The 11037-nt window shown below is 35.2% G+C and overlaps 1 pseudogene; it reads left to right on the top strand.

Moving 5' to 3' along the window:
• The first annotated feature begins 2496 nt into the window (after positions 1 to 2496).
• LOC149570461 (chaperone protein ClpB1-like) overlaps positions 2497 to 11037 on the top strand; it is a 153079-nt pseudogene continuing 144538 nt past the window's right edge.

Below are 11037 nucleotides of genomic sequence, written 5' to 3'. Positions count from 1 at the left end.
ACAAAACCTTTTGTGATGAGATTGGACTAGACCTACATAATGTTTATCTTGAAGCCTACAATTCTTTCTCCCTAGGAAATATTATTAATAAGGGGAATATCAAATTCATACCTAAGGTACGTGACCATTAAGATATCTACAATTGGAGGCCCATCACTTTGTTGAATGTCTCTTGCAAGATCATTTCCAAGGCTCTCTCTCTCAAAATTCATCATCTTCTTCCTAAATTATTCGCCCTAAACAAATGGGTTTTATCAAATCTTGTTATACCTTGGACAATATAACTGTTGTGTGGGAAGGGATGGAATGTGCTTGACATTCCAAGCAACATGCCATCTTTCTCAAGATTGATTTTGCCAAAGCTTATGAGTAGATTGAGTGGCCTTTCATCCTTGCAATGCTTTAGGTGCTTGGGTTTAGCCTTACTTTTTTGTAGGAAGTCTAGATGCTTTTTGGGGATGCCTCTGCTTGCATCTCCATTAATGGCTGCTAGTCTCAAGCCTTTGAGTTTTATCATTCAATTTGTCAAGGCTGCCTACTGACACCCTCTTTATATTTTTTGGCGGCTGAAGGTTTTGGGTACTTTTTTGCAAATGCCATCTCACAAGGAAGGGTTTGTGGTATTTCCCTTCTAGATTCCCTTGATCAACTTTTGAATGGTCATATTACAGATGACTCCATCCTCATTTTCATTGAGGATGAAGATAATGTTGCCTTCACTTTGCAATGTGTTGACACATTCTATCTTACTTTAGGGTCTGTTATTTAGTGACACAAAACCCTTTGCAGACAGTCTTCCCTTCCCCGTCTTGCTTGGCTTGGGAAATATCAATGGAAATGGGTTCATCATGGGGAATTTTTTCATTTTTTGGTCATCTCTTTTCCCTTCCAAGCCTCAATTGTCGAGCTTTGGAATGTAGTTCTTACAAGAATAGAGAAGAAGCTAGAGTATTGGATCACCAAACCTCTCTCCCTTGCAAGAAAATTTTAGATTTGTTCCAAAGTGTTGGCCACCACCCATGTGTACTATTCCTCCTGTTGGGCTCCTTCAAAGGCCTCTTATCTCAAACTGGAGTTCCTATTACATGATTTCCTCTGGGTGTCAAATGCTTCTCACCAAGGCTTTCATAGAGTTGCCTAGGATTTTTGTTGTCTTCCCAAAGAATCTGGTGGCCTAGGCTTGATGTCCACCCATAAGCAAGGTAATGCTTTATGTGCCAAATGGGTGATTCAAACTCTTTTTGACAATGAAGCATGGAAGACTTTGTTAAGACATTGCATTTCTTCAAGATTTCTAGTTCATCGACCAGCCTTGAAGGGGATTGGTTTTCAGACCCTTCTTGTCACCACTAAACCTATCCAGATTCATGGCACTTTTGTTGCCAAGAGTACTGGGAAAGCTGAGAAGCAGTTAAGCCTTGGCTTCATTGGGTTGGTAATGCATTTAGAGATGGGCTCTCCATGAACCAACACAATCTCTGGTGGTCACCATTATTTTCTATCCAAGGTGTTCCCCTAGCTACGGTGCATGGGGCTTGTGCTCTGTGTTTTTTCTAATGTGGCATAAGAACCCCTAAAAAAATTTCTCCAAAGTTACTATGAGCATATGGTCATGGGAGGATATGAAAGTGCAAATTTGGCTCACTCATCCAGATTGATAGACTTTTGATCTTCTAGTTTTTGCGATGCCTCCACATTTGTTACATCAAGTTGGCATTCAATCCTCTTGCCCTTGGTGGAAAGACTGGAAGTGGTATCCAAAAACCCTAGTAACCAACTATAAGCCTAGGCTGGGCTATCGATGGTTGGTTCCTCATCTGCCCATGGTTGAAGGTCTCAACCAACGATGGCATTTGCAATATTCTCATCATACTTGGAGTCATAAGTTTTCCATTGTATGGCAAGCCATTACAGAGCCTAAAATTATGCATTTCACTTGGTGTATTCTTTTCCAGGGCTTGCCTTTCGGCCCTCGGCTATGGTACTTGGGTGTTCCTGACCTCCATTGCCCTTTCTATGGTCAACCAGAGACTTTTTTGCACATTTTTTTGGTTTTGTAGATGGGCTCAGTGTTTCTAGTGATGGATCTATGATCTCTTTTGCCCCTTCCACCCGAAACCTTTCTCTTGGCATATGGTTGTTTTGGATGACAACACTCAAATTCCCTTCAAGTACTCCTAGATATGGTATGCTTTTAGATTGGAGATCTTATTTATCATTTGGAAAGATTGTAATGCAATTATTTATGCTAACAACACACTTGACATTAATGTTGCTATGTATGCTAAAACATGTATTTATAACAATGCCATGTTGCAGATTCAAGTACAAATAAATAAAGTGGCTTTGGAGGTGGCTCACCTACAAGAGCTTTTGGCTCATTGGGGAAATGCCCCCTAAATGGTAGCTCAAGTTCTATTGGATTTGGCCTCTGACAATTGTACTCCTCCTTGTGGTCACCGTTGAGGATGGAGTAGTTTTGCTCGCTGCTCTAACATGCCTGGCTCTCAGCCGTACCACTCTCCAGTGGTGGTACTTTTGGTCGGCGCCACTCTTCTAAAGGATCTAGTGGTCAACACCACTCTACCTTGCATCCTCGAGATCTGGTTCAAGTGGTCCCCAATGGATCTTCCTACCGTTCTTGCTACCGGTTGGCCCTCTGCACACTTAGACCCCAAGTGGATGTTTCCTTGGCTAGACTTAGCCCTTTCTCCTCCTGGGCCTGAGGGAGAGAAAGATGAAGATAATGCTATTGCTACTGCTGAAGTATGGGCTCCCCTTGAGTCATCTACTCACCCCACCCTTGGGTGGGGCTTTGATGATAAAGATCATCCTCCCTCAACTAGCGTTGCACTGGTAGATTGAGGATTTTTTATGTTTTTTGATATTTTTTTTTTTGATGAATAGTTGATATCTAGCCTTTGGCTGTATGAACTTGCTGGGTGATCCTATTTCTCCTGGCCCCTTTTTTTGTGAATATGTAACTTTATTGTATTTTTTTTAATATAAGGGACTAATCATAAAAAAAAAAAAAGAAGTAACTTTCTATTTGTGCTTGGTTTTGATAAATAATATAGGCAAGAGGCTAACAATTTTTTGACATAAATTAGTAATAAAAATGGAAAATGACTTTTTAAAACTACTATTTAGATTTTTATTTTTCATAAATTAATAATAAAAATAGAAAATAGCTTTTTAAAATTAAAATTACATTTTTATTAAAGAATTTTAATCAACGAATTTAAAAATTTTTCTAGTAGGAACTAAAAATTAGTTTCAAAAAAAAGAAAAAGTAACTTTCTATTTGTGCTTAGTTTTGATCAATAATATAGGCAAGAGGCTAACAATTTTCAGACATAAATTAATAATAAAAATGGAAAATGACTTTTCAAAACTACAATTTAGATTTTTATTTTTCATAAATTAATAATAAAAATAGAAAATAGCTTTTTAAAATTAAAATTAATATTTTTATTAAAGAATTTCAATCAACTAATTGAAAAAAACTTCTAGCGGGAACTAAAAATTAGTTTCAAATATATACACAAATAAACATTAATAATTTTTTTGAATGAAATCGAAAAATATAGCCACTACCCTGGGACAAGTGAAAGTGCACAGTGCAAGAAAAAACAATTCTGCCATTGGAGCAAGTGTTACATGCTCCAATTGTAACTCCAATTTTGAAACACCCATAATTTTGGTAACCGCTCATAAATATGCTCAAAGCCAATTATAGCGACATGGGATGCTCCTCCATGGTGAGTCATAGAAATATGAAAGCAAAAAGGAGAAGGAAATGAAAATAGATAACAGATATTAGGAAGCACATCCAATAGGTGTGGTGTTGTGCAACAGCTTCATAGAATATGGATCCCCATATCATGTGCTCAAGAAAGATCGAGGGAGCTGTAGCGGCCAGTGTAGAAATTGCTCGGAAAATGGGCATGCACAAGTCACTCCCTTTCACCTGGCCCTTGCATTGATGGAGGACGATTTTGGGCTACTAAAATAGAGAATTTTGTCTTCTATGCCCTTATCTGCCTCTTGTGGAGATGAATCACTAGAATCCATTAGGAGAGTCCTGTGCTAGAACCTCGAGAGGTTGCCGACCCAGGGTTCTGCTCCTGACAGCATTTTGCACATCAATGCTCTCAAAAATTGCATCAGATGTGGTGAAGAAGCAACAAAGAAGAAGGAAGGCAGTATTCTGGTGGTGGAGTATCTGATTATTGGTCTAATGGAGGACTCGCAGATTATTCAGGCATTCCATGAAGTGGGCCTTAGTGCATCCAACTTAAAAACCCTAATCGAGGAGCTTAATGTGGTGCAAAGCATCCTCAATGATAACAATTTCCCTGCCCTGAAGTCCTACGGTCGCGACCTTGTAGAAGGGGCATTAGAGCTTGATCTGATAATTGGAAGAGATGAAGAAATAGATGGGATCATTAGAATTCTTTGCCGAAAGACAAAGCACAACCCTATGCTAATTGGAGAGGACAGTGTTGGCAAGACATCAGTGGTGAGGGGCTGACTCAACAGATTGTCAAAGGAGATGTGCCAAGGTAAATTGTTCTCTAGCGTACTAGTTTTGCCTTTATATCGATTTTAATATAATAAAAAAATGATGGGCTTGGAGTATTGGATTATGGTTTGACATTAAGTTGCAGTTCATGATTATGCACTTTGTGATTGATGGAATTTCTTTGGGATGGTGCAGTTATTTGGTGGAAGTTAGATTGATAGCATTGGACATGGGAGCCTTAGTGGGTGGAGAGAAATGCATAGGCAACTTTGAAGATTGTGTCAAGTCTATATGTAAGGAGGTAGAAGAATTTTAAGGGAGATTAATATTGTTTATAGATAAATTACATTTCATTCTTCGAGCTGGTGAGTGATTTCCCATTTCTTTGTAATTTAGAACTGTTGTCAACATAAGTGGCTGACACAGAGATCGTTTTTAGGTCCAACTGGGGTGCTAATTTATTTAAACAAATGTTTTCTCGCAGCCAACGACGATGTATAGGAGCGATTACATTTGAAGAGTATAAGAAATATGTAGAGAGGGATAGTACATTCAAGCCTCAATTCCTGCAGGTGTTCATGACTGAACCCAGTGTGCCTGACACCATTAATATTTTGCAGAGTTTGAGAGAAAAGTTCAAAGGACATCATGGTGTGAGGATCATGGATAGAGCATTAGTTGTTGCTGCCCAATTATCAAGTCGTCATATAACTGGTAAGTTTACAAATTTAATAGTCATATGATTGAATTGGGTATGTTGTGGGGGCATTCTAAAACTTAATAAATGAGATTTGATCAGATGATTTTGTCAATTTATTGTTTTGATTTTAACTCCTTAGAAGTTTGATGAAAGCTTGAGATGTTTTAGTTATTGTAGGCATCTTGCTGGCTTTGTAAGATTGATTCATTATTGTTTTCTTGTTTGGACTTTGAACAGATCGACATCTTCCTAACAAAGCAATTGATCTGCTAGATGAAGCATGTGTGAATGTGAGAGTGTAATTAGATAGTAAACCTGAAGAAATTTATGAAAAGGAAATTACTCAACTAGAAGTTGAGTTGAATGCCCTTTAAAAGGAGAAAGACAATGCTAGGCAGGCTGAGCTAGCAGAGGTTGGTACTGAGATCTACCATTCCTTTAAGCAGTTCTTTTATTTTTCTACTTTGTTTCAAGCTTATATTAGCAAGCACAAAGGAAATTTACTGTGGTTTGCACGGGGATTTTCCATGGAATTGAAGGCAAGTTGGTGCTTATTCTTTATCCAATGAAACATAAATAGAGATAGTTTATGTTAATTAAAACCCATATCATCCTTTGTGACCTTTTTCTTTAAATTCGCCAATTTATATGATTTCCCCCCTTAACATTAACTCTATAGAGTGTTGTACCCTTAAACCCCTTGTTTTGCATCTAGCAATCTAAACTTTGATTGGTTCTTCAAAGTAGTGATGATTTTACATTATACAAACTCAATCAATCTCCAAGATAAACATTTGACCTTGTATGACAACTTCAAATTTCAGTGACTTCCCTCGGTTTGGGAGCCTCCTTTCTTTAGCAACATTCACTTTAGTTTTACAAATGTTCAATTTTATTTTCAAACATAACTATCTTTTTGGAGTATATTTTTATACTTGTGCTTTCTATTTTTCAAACTATCTGATCCTCCAACTGTCGTAGCTGTATCGGCTGTATTACAATTTGACTTCAGCTTCTTTGCAGTCACTTTACAAACCTACTCTTTCTGAGACTTCAATAACTGCATCTAAACATCAATTCTTTTGAACAACTTTATGTCTACAGACAAAGTATGGATGAACAACCCCTTTATTCTCTGGCAAAGTACCTTCTTCAATACTACTAATCTTGTTACTCTCTAGGATCTTCATGCTTGAAATATGACATTGTGGCTCAGCTGTTGCTGTAATCTTCAAACACCTTAAAAGTACAATTCCATTTGTCTCTTGAATGGGTAATGATGAATTTCTCAAATTAGCAACTAAAAAAGCAGAAAGCGAAATAGAAATAGTTTGTATTAATCAAAAGAAACTATATGAATGTTATTATCTGAGCTCCAACTCTTTCTCACACTATTTACAGCAGATAGCTTTCAGCTTAAATCACCTGACAGCTCTGCTGAGCTGGAGCTGGATAGATAGCTTAACATCTATAGAGGAGAAAGATCAAACATAAAATAATGTATATCTTGCTACCCAAGAACATTCTAGATGGGATAGTGATAGGTTGAAGAGTACATTCAAATCCATTAAAATCTTAAGCAAGATCTTCAAACAAGACTTGTCTTTAATGCTGGAGATATGTTTACCATACAGAGGATATAATCAGAGATAGTTGGGGTTATAGTTTCCAACACAATTAAGATGATCCCTCTTAAAATTAAATTCTAGAGAGAGAGAATTGTGCTGGTGGAAGCAACAGAGTAAAGAATGGATGTGTACACTACAGGAGGCAGAAAGCGTGATGAATGTGGTGAGATTTTCCAATTTTAGATATGGAGCACTTCAAGAGATAGATGCAGCAATCACTTGTTATGAAACTAACTCTGTGGAAAATTTAAGGACAACAGACATTGCAGGGCCTAATCAAATTGTAGAGGTATGTGTAATGTGAGAATTTTTCTATTGATAATTTTTATGCCAATAGGCGTTCTATACAATGGCAGCACAAATGCCCAGCATGAGAATATGGCAGGATTCCTTGATAATAAAAAAGAATTGGGAGCGGTTACAAACTTCCAAATTAAATATTAAAAAAGAATTTTTGAAATAATAGTTGGCCAAAATAATAGGAAGCCAAATGGAGGCCAAAATAATAGGCCCAAAATAATAGGGCCCGAAAAAGTAGGGCTCGAAAAAGTAGGACCCACAAAAATAGGGCCTGAAAAAATAGGGGCAAAATAATTTCAATATGATTTTTTTTTGTTAAATATAATTTTGCATGCACATTCATGCTTATTTTTTGCGAGGAGTGGGGGAATTTGAAACAAATTCGTGGAATGTGAAGAGATGTCTACTTGGAGATATGAGGAGCCTCTCAGAAGTTATAAAACCAAGGCTCCTCAGTTCATTTTCATTTTATGTCTTTGCAAGAAGGAAGAGGTGGAGGTTATTGGAGGATTAGATTGGAGTTTTTGAATAGGAGTAGATTGAAGTTTTGGAGTAACATTTTTGAAGGTGAGATTTCTTTTTTTTATTTACATTTTCATTTAGATTTAGATGTAGATGTAAATTGAAATTCAAAATTAGTTATAATATTCTACTTTGATTTAGATTTAAATTTTAATTAATTTCATTTAGATTTAGAATTATGTTCATAACTATTTAGGCTCGCATTTAACAGTTTAGTCTTGCATGTTTGATTTAGATTTAGATTTAGATTTGTATTCAAAATCTATTTGATTTATATATTTTATAATACTTTTCATTGTTAATGGTGCTTGATGGGAGTTTTTCTGGGGGTGTCTTCTTTTCTATTTCAAAAATATTTTGGTCTAATATGTACTTTCCTAACCAGATCTATCCATTTTCTTCTAATTTATGCATGGAGCTTCCTGACGCTATTAGCGCATTGCTAGGACTGAATGGGAATGGATTAAAGGTAAACAACTGACTCTAGATCTGGATATGCATTTGGAATTGGCTCTGCTACAGCTCCAATTTATAGGTTCCTTCTTGCTACCTATTCTTTCAGTGGTTTAATCTTGTTAAGTGTGGATTGAGAGGTTCTGGCTCATTCCCACAAGTTTGTAATTTTTTTACAATGTCTAGCATGTGGCATTTTGATGGGATTCTTCATTGGAAAATGGTGCAGATAATTATGTCAATACTGAATGAGTTGTCCAATGTGATAATTGCTCTAGATATAGAGTGTCGCCATGGTGATTTTCTTAGCAATACAATTGAAAAAAAAGGGAAATTTGGTACTAACACAATGTTATAGGAAATCTCTGAGCAAAAATGCTTATAAATACATTCAAATTTCTTTTGTAACTCATAATATCAATCTCACTTTTTCTTGCGCTTCTTTAGTTTAAGAAAGATAACAGATTGGAGGAACAAATTGCTTCTGTAACAGAAGTTGCAGGTGCAATTATTTTAGCAATTTTGGGCATTCTAACTGTTCCTGTGATGGGTACTTATGTTTTAGTTCTTAGATTATGTGATTTGGTTGTATTTAGAGTCTTTTTAATAATGTTTGAAACTACTATTAAATATAATAATAAAGATTAATTTAATGTTAAATATAACATGCTACAACACTTATCAAAAATATAAAAAACACAATTGCTACAACAAAATAAGAATGGAGAAAAAACTTTAGTTTTTGTATTAATTCATCTGCTTAAAATAGATTACAATTGCCATATTTTATATTGATAAATGCCTCATATGGACTTTCACATGCTTATTTAACTACACTACAATCAAGACTAACTTTGTACTTATCTAATTTTATCGAATGAGACTGGCCCAAGATTCCTATGTAACTACTGTTATAACAAACATAGATAGCTGTAGAACTTGTGATTAATAATTTATAACTGCTTGATTCTCTGTATTTCATGCGTAAATTCATGATTCTAAAAACTCAAAGTTCAAACTGTATGTTACATTCTCTTCCTTATTCGGTGAATTGGTGCATGACTATTAGATTAAACAGTGCATGGAAGAGACAAAACACTAAAAGAAATTACTATTTTCTTATTATTATTTTTGCTTCTATTTTTAATGTTTTATAATTATTGTTAGTCTTGATGTTGTTTTTAATTTTATTATTACAAATATTGATTATTAATATCTTTGAGTTCATCCAGAGAATAGTACTAAATCTAGAAAAACTTAGTAATAACAGCAGAAAGTTTTTATTTTCACAAATATTCTCTTTCTTTTGAAAATCTGCTATTATTTTGGTAATGAATTGTAAAGTAGAAAGGAAAAACTTTCTGTAAATCTTTTTTGGCTACTATTTCACTTGCAGTTTTAATTTTATAAGAAAGTTTATTATTTTTTCAAATCTTAAAAATAAAGATTTTTATATATGTAATTTTATTTTATTATTAAAATAATAAGATTTTGGAAGTTGTAAAATACTGAAGTTTAGAAATTATTTTAGATTTTACAAATGAATTTTCACATAATATTTATATTAAAGAAAGAAAAGATAATAAAATTGTTACTTAAATGAAATATAAAAATTATAAAATTTTACCTAAATTTATTAATTGTATAAAAAACTATTAACGATAATTAAGTTCTATTAAATGTACTTGATTTTATATTATAGAAATACAAATATAAATTGGGACAAACTTTAGAAATGAAGTCAAATTTAAAGAGAGACAAATAGCATGAGGTGATGTGTGTGTGTGTGTGTGTGTGTGTGTGTGTGTGTGTGAGAGAGAGAGAGAGAGAGAGAGAGAGAGAGAGAGAGAAGGGGAAGAGGGTGAGAGACATGAGGTAGACATACATAGAGCATTTTAGAGATATATAAACATGAAGATGGTGTGTGTGTGTGTGTATGAGAGAGAGAGAGAGAGAGAGAGAGAGAGAGAGAGAGGATAATCTTAGAGGGGATAGAAGGAAAATGGGAGAGGGGGAGAGATGAGTCATAGAGAGAAAAAGCATAAGAAAGGTCCAAAATAGATGGAGATGGAGATGGTGGAGAGAGAGGCCATGAGTGAGAGAGAGAGAGAGAGAGAGAGAGAGAGAGAGAGATCAGATGAGGTGATGTGGTAGAGAGAAAGAGTGATACAAGAGGGAGAGAGTGAGAGACATGAGGTAGACATAGATAGATGTAGTGAAAAATAAGGAGGGAGAAAGAGTAGGGTGAGGGGGAGAGGGAGAGAGAGAGAGAGAGAGAGAGAGAGAGAGAGAGAGAGAGAGAGAGAGAGATGATAAGAGGGGGTAGGTGATGTAGATATATAGAAGGGGAGTAGGGAGAGATGAGCTAAATAAGAAAAAGAATATATAAGGCCCAAAAGAGATGTAGACAATGATGGGGAGAGGAAGAGTATGATGGATAGCGATAGAAAATGACAATAATTATGGAGGGAGAGATGCATATATGTAGAGAAAGAGATGGACAAAGAGAACAACATAGGGGGAGTGGGGAGGGTATACATTATTGGGGGGTAATTATAGAATGGGACATGTGAGAGAGAGTGTGATTACAATTAACCCTAACCCTAACCCTAACTCTAAATTATAATTATAATTTAGAGTAATAATATTTATTAATTATAATTTTATTATCTATAATATGATTAGTAACCCAAAAATTATCTTAATAGCAATAATAACACAAACCCTAACTCTAACTCTAACTCTAACTAGATAATTATAATTTTAACCCTAACCCTAACTCTAACTCTAACTCTATCTCTAACTTTAATTATCCCCCTAACCCTAACCTTAACACTTTATAATCCTAAATCTAATGCTAATTCTAACCCTAACCCTAATTCTAATCCTAATCCTAGCCCTAACTCTTA

This window comes from Cupressus sempervirens, chromosome 3 (genome assembly GCF_028749045.1).
Source record: "Cupressus sempervirens isolate cs-2001-9-10 chromosome 3, ASM2874904v1, whole genome shotgun sequence".
In the NCBI taxonomy this organism is placed as follows: domain Eukaryota; kingdom Viridiplantae; phylum Streptophyta; class Pinopsida; order Cupressales; family Cupressaceae; genus Cupressus; species Cupressus sempervirens.
The sequence above is the reverse complement of the archived record's forward strand: the minus strand, read 5'-3'. Positions and strand labels throughout refer to the sequence as shown.